The sequence below is a fragment of the Acipenser ruthenus genome, unplaced genomic scaffold (genome assembly GCF_902713425.1).
Source record: "Acipenser ruthenus unplaced genomic scaffold, fAciRut3.2 maternal haplotype, whole genome shotgun sequence".
NCBI classification, from domain to species: Eukaryota; Metazoa; Chordata; class Actinopteri; order Acipenseriformes; family Acipenseridae; genus Acipenser; species Acipenser ruthenus.
In genome coordinates, this window is record NW_026707374.1 from 272,501 (window position 1) to 285,338 (window position 12,838).

The following is a 12,838-nucleotide window of genomic DNA, read 5'->3' on the forward strand; positions in this document are numbered from 1 at the left end:
CAAAACCACACCGAGACTTGTCCAGGACTTTTTCTTGGAAAGTGTGAGCTCTGGTTCAAGTGCGGAGCCTCCCACAGCATGGACCCGACAGGAGGAGTCATCCCGGCCATCTTCCCCTGCCCAGCACAAAGCCTCCAAGCCTGGCTTCAACTGATCACTCACAAGCATTTTTCTGACACCTCCGTCCTGACTTAGAAATATTTTTTGTTCTAAAAACCCTGTCGACGGAAATCTCCGCGGGTCCCCCCGTTGTATCTCAGACATGGAGTCTTTATGGGCAACGGGGCCGAAGTCACACTGCCAAGGAGTCGCTGCCACCCCGCAGGACATTTCAATCTCGGCCGTTTACAGACTTCCATAAACTGCCCTGCTATGGTCATGGTCATGTCATGTTAAAGATAGGCGACATGACTATGTCTTTTTCAACTCTTAGTTTCTGGCGGAGCCAAAAAAGTCCGGACTATGGTCATCTAATGTTAAAGATAGGATTTTTTTTTTTTTAAAGTGCTCGGCCAATGACCATGTCCACCAAAAGGCTCGCATTGAAGGTAGACACGACCATGTCCACAACGGGACTTAGTCTCTAGCAGCAAAAACATGGAGGTCACCAAGGACACAAACGGCACACTGCTGCTGAAAACAGAGCCTCCAAACCCCGCGAGGGCAACAGGCTTCAAGTGCACTGAAAGTCAGCGACACAAATGGCACACTGTTGCCCAAAACAGAGCCTCTAAACCCCGTGAAGGCAAGAGACTTAAAGTGCATTAAAAATAAAAAAATGTAAGGGACCCACACTGCCTACTCAAGCCCAAAACAGAGCCTCCAGCCCGGCCTGATCTGGCGCCAGGCGCGGGAGGGCAGCATACTTCCATCAGCATGGAAGTCCAGGACTGTAAGGGGACCCACCGCCTCCCCAAGCCGAAAACAGAGCCTCCAGCCCGACCTGATCTGGCGCCAGGCACGGGAGGGCAACAGACAGACTTCCAGGGAAGTGGAAGCTGCCAGGGGTGAATGGGAACTCTGCCCGGGGTGCAGAGCCTCCCACATGGCTTGACTTATTATTTTTACTTAAATATTTTTTTGATCAAAAGACCATGCCCTTAGTAATATGCACTTACCCCCCCAGTGTATCTGTTATCTAATAGCATTATGAGAGCAAGTCACTACTTCATGCCGACCTCCTGGAACTGCCGCTCGGCCACCCAGACCCACTTTGTCCACTAAGGTTTTTTGTGGCTATGGTAATGTATTATTATTATGTGTTTATTTAGCAGACACCTTTATCCAAGGCGACTTACAGAGACTAGGGTGTGTGAACTTTGCATCAGCTGCAGAGTCACTTACAATTACATCTCACCCGAAAGACGGAGCACAAGGAGGTTAAGTGACTTGCTCAGGGTCACACAGTGAGTCAGTGGCTAAGGTGGGATTTGAACCGGGGACCTCCTGGTTACAAGCCCTTTTCTTTAACCACTGGACCACACAGCCTCCAATGTAGCACTATTCTGACTCTAGTCAATTCTATTCTAACTATGGTCATTTAGCTCAATGGTGACTCTGGTCATGTAGCTCAATGGTGACTCTGGTCATGTAGCTCAATGGTGACTCTGGTCATGTAGCTCAATTTTGACTATGGTCAGGGCGGCAGTGTGGAGTAGTGGTTAGGTCTCGGGACTCTTGACTAGAAGGTCGTGGGTTCAATCCCAGGTGGGGGACATTGCTGCTGTACCCTTGAGCAAGGTACTTTACCTAGATTGCTCCAGTAACAATCCAACTGTATAAATGGGTAATTGTATGTAGAAAAATAATATAATTGTATGTAAAAATAATGTGATATCTTGTAACAATTGTAAGTCGTCCTGGATAAGGGTGTCTGCTAAGAAATACAGTGGCTCTCAAAAGTATTCACCCCCCTTGGACTTTTCCACATTTCATTGTGTTACAACATGGAATCAAAATGGATTTAATTGGGAGTTTTTGCCACTGATCAACACAAGAAAAGTCCATAATGTCAAAGTGAAAAATAAAATCTACAACTTGTTCTAAATTAATTACAAATATAAAACAGAAAATAATTGATTGCATAAGTATTCACCCCCTTTGCTATGACACACCTAAATAAGCTCTGGTGCAACCAATTGTCTTTAGAAGTCACATAATTAGTTGAATGGAGTCCACCTGTGTGCAATTAAGGTGTTTCACATGATTTCAGGTTAAATACACCTGTCTCTGGGAGGTCCCACAGTTGGTTAGTACATTTCCTAACAAAAACTACATCATGAAGATGAAGGAACATTCAAAGCAAATCCGGAATAAGGTTCTTCAAAATCACCAATCAGGGGTAGGATATAAGAACATTTCCAAGGCATTGAATATCCTCTCAGAGCACAGTAAAGTCCATTATTAAGAAATGGAGAGAATATGGCACAACTGTGAATCTGTCTAGAACAGGCCGTCCTCAAAAACGGAGTATCCGGGCGTATAGGGCACTAGTCAGGGAGGCCACCAAGAGGCCTATGGCAACTCTAAAGGAGTTACAGTGTTCCACGGCTGAGCTGGGAGACACTGTGCATATGGCAACAATAGCCCGGGTGCTTCACAAAACTGGCCTTTATGGGAGAGTGGCAAAAAGAAAGCCATTGTTGAAAAAAACTCGCATCAAATCTCGGCTAGAGTTTCCCAGAAGGCATGTGGGAGACTCTGAGACCAAGTGGAAGAAGATTCTATGGTCTGATGAGACCAAAATAGAGCTTTTTGGCCTCAACGCTAAGCGCTATGTTTGCCACTGATCAACACAAGAAAAGTCCATAATGTCAAAGTGAAAAATAAAATCTACAAATTGTTCTAAATTAATTACAAATATAAAACAGAAAATAATTGATTGCATAAGTATTCACCCCCTTTGCTATGACACACCTAAATAAGCTCTGGTGCAACCAATTGTCTTTAGAAGTCACATAATTAGTTGAATGGAGTCCACCTGTGTGCAATTAAGGTGTTTCACATGATTTCAGGTTAAATACACCTGTCTCTGGGAGGTCCCACAGTTGGTTAGTACATTTCCTAACAAAAACTACATGATGAAGATGAAGGAACATTCAAAGCAAATCCGGAATAAGGTTCTTCAAAAGCACCAATCAGGGGTAGGATATAAGAACATTTCCAAGGCATTGAATATCCTCTCAGAGCACAGTAAAGTCCATTATTAAGAAATGGAGAGAATATGGCACAACTGTGAATCTGTCTAGAACAGGCCGTCCTCAAAAACGGAGTATCCGGGCATATAGGGCACTAGTCAGGGAGGCCACCAAGAGGCCTATGGCAACTCTAAAGGAGTTACAGTGTTCCACGGCTGAGCTGGGAGACACTGTGCATATGGCAACAATAGCCCGGGTGCTTCACAAAACTGGCCTTTATGGGAGAGTGGCAAAAAGAAAAAAACTCGCATCAAATCTCGGCTAGAGTTTCCCAGAAGGCATGTGGGAGACTCTGAGACCAAGTGGAAGAAGATTCTATGGTCTGATGAGACCAAAATAGAGCTTTTTGGCCTCAACGCTAAGCGCTATGTTTGCCACTGATCAACACAAGAAAAGTCCATAATGTCAAAGTGAAAAATAAAATCTACAAATTGTTCTAAATTAATTACAAATATAAAACAGAAAATAATTGATTGCATAAGTAATCACCCCCTTTGCTATGACACACCTAAATAAGCTCTGGTGCAACCAGTTGTCTTTAGAAGTCACATAATTAGTCGAATGGAGTCCACCTGTGTGCAATTAAGGTGTTTCACATGATTTCAGGTTAAATACACCTGTCTCTGGGAGGTCCCACAGTTGGTTAGTACATTTCCTAACAAAAACTACATCATGAAGATGAAGGAACATTCAAAGCAAATCCGGAATAAGGTTCTTCAAAAGCACCAATCAGGGGTAGGATATAAGAACATTTCCAAGGCATTGAATATCCTCTCAGAGCACAGTAAAGTCCATTATTAAGAAATGGAGAGAATATGGCACAACTGTGAATCTGTCTAGAACAGGCCGTCCTCAAAAACGGAGTATCCGGGCGTATAGGGCACTAGTCAGGGAGGCCACCAAGAGGCCTATGGCAACTCTGAAGGAGTTACAGTGTTCCACGGCTGAGCTGGGAGACACTGTGCATATGGCAATAATAGCCCGGGTGCTTCACAAAACTGGCCTTTATGGGAGAGTGGCAAAAAGAAAGCCATTGTTGAAAAAAACTCGCATCAAATCTCGGCTAGAGTTTCCCAGAAGGCATGTGGGAGACTCTGAGACCAAGTGGAAGAAGATTCTATGGTCTGATGAGACCAAAATAGAGCTTTTTGCCCTCAACGCTAAGCGCTATGTTTCCCACTGATCAACACAAGAAAAGTCCATAATGTCAAAGTGAAAAATAAAATCTACAAATTGTTCTAAATTAATTACAAATATAAAACAGAAAATAATTGATTGCATAAGTATTCACCCCCTTTGCTATGACACACCTAAATAAGCTCTGGTGCAACCAGTTGTCTTTAGAAGTCACATAATTAGTTGAATGGAGTCCACCTGTGTGCAATTAAGGTGTTTCACATGATTTCAGGTTAAATACACCTGTCTCTGGGAGGTCCCACAGTTGGTTAGTACATTTCCTAACAAAAACTACATCATGAAGATGAAGGAACATTCAAAGCAAATCCGGAATAAGGTTCTTCAAAAGCACCAATCAGGGGTAGGATATAAGAACATTTCCAAGGCATTGAATATCCTCTCAGAGCACAGTAAAGTCCATTATTAAGAAATGGAGAGAATATGGCACAACTGTGAATCTGTCTAGAACAGGCCGTCCTCAAAAACGGAGTATCCGGGCGTATAGGGCACTAGTCAGGGAGGCCACCAAGAGGCCTATGGCAACTCTAAAGGAGTTACAGTGTTCCACGGCTGAGCTGGGAGACACTGTGGATATGGCAACAATAGCCCGGGTGCTTCACAAAACTGGCCTTTATGGGAGAGTGGCAAAAAGAAAGCCATTGTTGAAAAGAACTCGCATCAAATCTCGGCTAGAGTTTCCCAGAAGACATGTGGGAGACTCTGAGACCAAGTGGAAGAAGATTCTATGGTCTGATGAGACCAAAATAGAGCTTTTTGGCCTCAACGCTAAGCGTTATGTTTGCCACTGATCAACACAAGAAAAGTCCATAATGTCAAAGTGAAAAATAAAATCTACAAATTGTTCTAAATTAATTACAAATATAAAACAGAAAATAATTGATTGCATAAGTATTCATCCCCTTTGCTATGACACACCTAAATAAGCTCTGGTGCAACCAGTTGTCTTTAGAAGTCACATAATTAGTTTAATGGAGTCCACCTGTGTGCAATTAAGGTGTTTCACATGATTTCAGGTTAAATACACCTGTCTCTGGGAGGTCCCACAGTTGGTTAGTACATTTCCTAACAAAAACTACATCATGAAGATGAAGGAACATTCAAAGCAAATCCGGAATAAGGTTCTTCAAAAGCACCAATCGGGTAGGATATAAGAACATTTCCAAGGCATTGAATATCCTCTCAGACCACAGTAAAGTCCATTATTAAGAAATGGAGAGAATATGGCACAACTGTGAATCTGTCTAGAACAGGCCGTCCTCAAAAACGGAGTATCCGGGCGTATAGGGCACTAGTCAGGGAGGCCACCAAGAGGCCTATGGCAACTCTAAAGGAGTTACAGCGTTCCACGGCTGAGCTGGGAGACACTGTGCATATGGCAACAATAGCCCGGGTGCTTCACAAAACTGGCCTTTCTGGGAAAGTGGCAAAAAGAAAGCCATTGTTGAAAAAAACTCGCATCAAATCTCGGCTAGAGTTTCCCAGAAGGCATGTGGGAGACTCTGAGACCAAGTGGAAGAAGATTCTATGGTCTGATGAGACCAAAATAGAGCTTTTTGGCCTCAACGCTAAGCGCTATGTTTGCCACTGATCAACACAAGAAAAGTCCATAATGTCAAAGTGAAAAATAAAATCTACAAATTGTTCTAAATTAATTACAAATCTAAAACAGAAAATAATTGATTGCATAAGTATTCACCCCCTTTGCTATGACACACCTAAATAAGCTCTGGTGCAACCAATTGTCTTTAGAAGTCACATAATTAGTTGAATGGAGTCCACCTGTGTGCAATTAAGGTGTTTCACATGATTTCAGGTTAAATACACCTGTCTCTGGGAGGTCCCACAGTTGGTTAGTACATTTCCTAACAAAAACTACATCATGAAGATGAAGGAACATTCAAAGCAAATCCGAATAAGGTTCTTCAAAAGCACCAATCAGGGGTAGGATATAAGAACATTTCCAAGGCATTGAATATCATCTCAGAGCACAGTAAAGTCCATTATTAAGAAATGGAGAGAATATGGCACAACTGTGAATCTGTCTAGAACAGGCCGTCCTCAAAAACGGAGTATCCGGGCGTATAGGGCACTAGTCAGGGAGGCCACCAAGAGGCCTATGGCAACTCTAAAGGAGTTACAGTGTTCCACAGCTGAGCTGGGAGACACTGTGCATATGGCAACAATAGCCCGGGTGCTTCACAAAACTGGCCTTTATGGGAGAGTGGCAAAAAGAAAGCCATTGTTGAAAAAAACTCGCATCAAATCTCGGCTAGAGTTTCCCAGAAGGCATGTGGGAGACTCTGAGACCAAGTGGAAGAAGATTCTATGTCTGATGAGACCAAAATAGAGCTTTTGGCCTCAAAGCTAAGCGCTGTTTGCCACTGATCAACACAAGAAAAAGTCCATAATGTCAAAGTGAAAAATAAAATCTACAAATTGTTCTAAATTAATTACAAATATAAAACAGAAAATAATTGATTGCATAAGTATTCACCCCCTTTGCTATGACACACCTAAATAAGCTCTGGTGCAACCAATTGTCTTTAGAAGTCACATAATTAGTTGAATGGGAGTCCACCTGTGTGCAATTAAGGTGTTTCACATGATTTCAGGTTAAATACACCTGTCTCTGGGAGGTCCCACAGTTGGTTAGTACATTTCCTAACAAAAACTACATCATGAAGATGAAGGAACATTCAAAGCAAATCGGAATAAGGTTCTTCAAAAGCACCAATCAGGGGTAGGATATAAGAACATTTCCAAGGCATTGAATATCCTCTCACAGCACAGTAAAGTCCATTATTAAGCAACGGAGAGAATATGGCACAACTATGAATCTGTCTAGAACAGGCCATCGTCTCTGTCTAGAACAGGCCATCGTCATAAACGGAGTATCCGGGCGTATAGGGCACTAGTCAGGGAGGCCACCAAGAGGCCTATGGCAACTCTAAAGGAGTTACAGTGTTCCACGGCTGAGCTGGGAGACACTGTGCATATGGCAACAATAGCCCGGGTGCTTCACAAAACTGGCCTTTATGGGAGAGTTGCAAAAAGAAAGCCATTGTTGAAAAAAACTCGCATCAAATCTCGGCTAGAGTTTCCCAGAAGGCATGTGGGAGACTCTGAGACCAAGTGGAAGAAGATTCTATGGTCTGATGAGACCAAAATAGAGCTTTTTGGCCTCAACGCTAAGCGCTATGTTTGCCACTGATCAACACAAGAAAAGTCCATAATGTCAAAGTGAAAAATAAAATCTACAAATTGTTCTAAATTAATTACAAATATAAAACAGAAAATAATTGATTGCATAAGTATTCACCCCCTTTGCTATGACACACCTAAATAAGCTCTGGTGCAACCAGTTGTCTTTAGAAGTCACATAATTAGTTGAATGGAGTCCACCTGTGTGCAATTAAGGTGTTTCACATGATTTCAGGTTAAATACACCTGTCTCTGGGAGGTCCCACAGTTGGTTAGTACATTTCCTAACAAAAACTACATCATGAAGATGAAGGAACATTCAAAGCAAATCCGGAATAAGGTTCTTCAAAAGCACCAATCAGGGGTAGGATATAAGAACATTTCCAAGGCATTGAATATCCTCTCAGAGCACAGTAAAGTCCATTATTAAGAAATGGAGAGAATATGGCACAACTGTGAATCTGTCTAGAACAGGCCATCCTCAAAAACGGAGTATCCGGGCGTATAGGGCACTAGTCAGGGAGGCCACCAAGAGGCCTATGGCAACTCTAAAGGAGTTACAGTGTTCCACGGCTGAGCTGGGAGACACTGTGCATATGGCAACAATAGCCCGGGAGCTTCACAAAACTGGCCTTTATGGGGAGAGTGGCAAAAAGAAAGCCATTGTTGAAAAAAACTTGCATCAAATCTCGGCTAGAGTTTCCCAGAAGGCATGTGGGAGACTCTGAGACCAAGTGGAAGAAGATTCTATGGTCTGATGAGACCAAAATAGAGCTTTTTGGCCTCAACACTAAGCGCTATGTTTGCCACTGATCAACACAAGAAAAGTCCATAATGTCAAAGTGAAAAATAAAATCTACAAATTGTTCTAAATTAATTACAAATATAAAACAGAAAATAATTGATTGCATAAGTATTCACCCCCTTTGCTATGACACACCTAAATAAGCTCTGGTGCAACCAGTTGTCTTTAGAAGTCACATAATTAGTTGAATGGAGTCCACCTGTGTGCAATTAAGGTGTTTCACATGATTTCAGGTTAAATACACCTGTCTCTGGGAGGTCCCACAGTTGGTTAGTACATTTCCTAACAAAAACTACATCATGAAGATGAAGGAACATTCAAAGCAAATCCGGAATAAGGTTCTTCAAAAGCACCAATCAGGGGTAGGATATAAGAACATTTCCAAGGCATTGAATATCCTCTCACAGCACAGTAAAGTCCATTATTAAGCAACGGAGAGAATATGGCACAACTGTGAATCTGTCTAGAACAGGCCGTCCTCATAAACGGAGTATCCGGGCGTATAGGGCACTAGTCAGGGAGGCCACCAAGAGGCCTATGGCAACTCTGAAGGAGTTACAGTGTTCCACGGCTGAGCTGGGAGACACTGTGCATATGGCAATAATAGCCCGGGTGCTTCATAAAACTGGCCTTTATGGGAGAGTGGCAAAAAGAAAGCCATTGTTGAAAAAAACTTGCATCAAATCTCGGCTAGAGTTTCCCAGAAGGCATGTGGGAGACTCTGAGACCAAGTGGAAGAAGATTCTATGGTCTGATGAGACCAAAATAGAGCTTTTTGGCCTCAACGCTAAGCGCTATGTTTGCCACTGATCAACACAAGAAAAGTCCATAATGTCAAAGTGAAAAATAAAATCTACAAATTGTTCTAAATTAATTACAAATATAAAACAGAAAATAATTGATTGCATAAGTATTCACCCCCTTTGCTATGACACACCTAAATAAGCTCTGGTGCAGCCAATTGTCTTTAGAAGTCACATAATTAGTTGAATGGAGTCCACCTGTGTGCAATTAAGGTGTTTCACATGATTTCAGGTTAAATACACCTGTCTCTGGGATGGTCCCACAGTTGGTTAGTACATTTCCTAACAAAAAACTACATCATGAAGATGAAGGAACATTCAAAGCAAATCCGGAATAAGGTTCTTCAAAAGCACCAATCAGGGGTAGGATATAAGAACATTTCCAAGGCATTGAATATCCTCTCACAGCACAGTAAAGTCCATTATTAAGCAACGGAGAGAATATGGCACAACTGTGAATCTGTCTAGAACAGGGCCATCCTCATAAACGGAGTATCCGGGCGTATAGGGCACTAGTCAGGGAGGCCACCAAGAGGCCTATGGCAACTCTAAAGGAGTTACAGTGTTCCACGGCTGAGCTGGGGAGACACTGTGCATATGGCAACAATAGCCCGGGTGCTTCACAAAACTGGCCTTTATGGGAGAGTTGCAAAAAGAATGCCATTGTTGAAAAAAACTCGCATCAAATCTCGGCTAGAGTTTCCCAGAAGGCATGTGGGAGACTCTGAGACCAAGTGGAAGAAGATTCTATGGTCTGATGAGACCAAAATAGAGCTTTTTGGCCTCAACGCTAAGCGCTATGTTTGCCACTGATCAACACAAGAAAAGTCCATAATGTCAAAGTGAAAAATAAAATCTACAAATTGTTCTAAATTAATTACAAATATAAAACAGAAAATAATTGATTGCATAAGTATTCACCCCCTTTGCTATGACACACCTAAATAAGCTCTGGTGCAACCAGTTGTCTTTAGAAGTCACATAATTAGTTGAATGGAGTCCACCTGTGTGCAATTAAGGTGTTTCACATGATTTCAGGTTAAATACACCTGTCTCTGGGAGGTCCCACAGTTGGTTAGTACATTTCCTAACAAAAACTACATCATGAAGATGAAGGAACATTCAAAGCAAATCCGGAATAAGGTTCTTCAAAAGCACCAATCAGGGGTAGGATATAAGAACATTTCCAAGGCATTGAATATCCTCTCAGAGCACAGTAAAGTCCATTATTAAGAAATGGAGAGAATATGGCACAACTGTGAATCTGTCTAGAACAGGTCGTCCTCAAAAACGGAGTATCCGGGCGTATAGGGCACTAGTCAGGGAGGCCACCAAGAGGCCTATGGCAACTCTAAAGGAGTTACAGTGTTCCACGGCTGAGCTGGGAGACACTGTGCATATGGCAACAATAGCCCGGGTGCTTCACAAAACTGGCCTTTATGGGAGAGTGGCAAAAAGAAAGCCATTGTTGAAAAAAACTCGCATCAAATCTCGGCTAGAGTTTCCCAGAAGGCATGTGGGAGACTCTGAGACCAAGTGGAAGAAGATTCTATGGTCTGATGAGACCAAAATAGAGCTTTTTGGCCTCAACGCTAAGCGCTATGTTTGCCACTGATCAACACAAGAAAAGTCCATAATGTCAAAGTGAAAAATAAAATCTACAAATTGTTCTAAATTAATTACAAATATAAAACAGAAAATAATTGATTGCATAAGTATTCACCCCCTTTGCTATGACACACCTAAATAAGCTCTGGTGCAACCAGTTGTCTTTAGAAGTCACATAATTAGTTGAATGGAGTCCACCTGTGTGCAATTAAGGTGTTTCACATGATTTCAGGTTAAATACACCTGTCTCTGGGAGGTCCCACAGTTGGTTAGTACATTTCCTAACAAAAACTACATCATGAAGATGAAGGAACATTCAAAGCAAATCCGGAATAAGGTTCTTCAAAAGCACCAATCAGGGGTAGGATATAAGAACATTTCCAAGGCATTGAATATCATCTCAGAGCACAGTAAAGTCCATTATTAAGAAATGGAGAGAATATGGCACAACTGTGAATCTGTCTAGAACAGGCCGTCCTCAAAAACGGAGTATCCGGGCGTATAGGGCACTAGTCAGGGAGGCCACCAAGAGGCCTATGGCAACTCTAAAGGAGTTACAGTGTTCCACGGCTGAGCTGGGAGACACTGTGCATATGGCAACAATAGCCCGGGTGCTTCACAAAACTGGCCTTTATGGGAGAGTGGCAAAAAGAAAGCCATTGTTGAAAAAAACTCGCATCAAATCTCGGCTAGAGTTTCCCAGAAGGCATGTGGGAGACTCTGAGACCAAGTGGAAGAAGATTCTATGGTCTGATGAGACCAAAATAGAGCTTTTTGGCCTCAACGCTAAGCGCTATGTTTGCCACTGATCAACACAAGAAAAGTCCATAATGTCAAAGTGAAAAATAAAATCTACAAATTGTTCTAAATTAATTACAAATATAAAACAGAAAATAATTGATTGCATAAGTATTCACCCCCTTTGCTATGACACACCTAAATAAGCTCTGGTGCAACCAATTGTCTTTAGAATTCACATAATTAGTTGAGTGGAGTCCACCTGTGTGCAATTAAGGTGTTTCACATGATTTCAGGTTAAATACACCTGTCTCTGGGAGGTCCCACAGTTGGTTAGTACATTTCCTAACAAAAACTACATCATGAAGATGAAGGAACATTCAAAGCAAATCCGGAATAAGGTTCTTCAAAAGCACCAATCAGGGGTAGGATATAAGAACATTTCCAAGGCATTGAATATCCTCTCAGAGCACAGTAAAGTCCATTATTAAGAAATGGAGAGAATATGGCACAACTGTGAATCTGTCTAGAACAGGCCGTCCTCAAAAACGGAGTATCTGGGAGAATAGGGCACTAGTCAGGGAGGCCACCAAGAGGCCTATGGCAACTCTAAAGGAGTTACAGTGTTCCACGGCTGAGCTGGGAGACACTGTGCATATGGCAACAATAGCCCGGGTGCTTCACAAAACTGGCCTTTATGGGAGAGTGGCAAAAAGAAAGCCATTGTTGAAAAAAACTCGCATCAAATCTCGGCTAGAGTTTCCCAGAAGGCATGTGGGAGACTCTGAGACCAAGTGGAAGAAGATTCTATGGTCTGATGAGACCAAAATAGAGCTTTTTTGGCCTCAAAGCTAAGCGCTATGCTTGCCACTGATCAACACAAGAAAAGTCCATAATGTCAAAGTGAAAAATAAAATCTACAAATTGTTCTAAATTAATTACAAATATAAAACAGAAAATAATTGATTGCATAAGTATTCACCCCCTTTGCTATGACACACCTAAATAAGCTCTGGTGCAACCAATTGTCTTTAGAAGTCACATAATTAGTTGAGTGGAGTCCACCTGTGTGCAATTAAGGTGTTTCACATGATTTCAGGTTAAATACACCTGTCTCTGGGAGGTCCCACAGTTGGTTAGTACATTTCCTAACAAAAACTACATGATGAAGATGAAGGAACATTCAAAGCAAATCCGGAATAAGGTTCTTCAAAAGCACCAATCAGGGGTAGGATATAAGAACATTTCCAAGGCATTGAATATCATCTCAGAGCACAGTAAAGTCCATT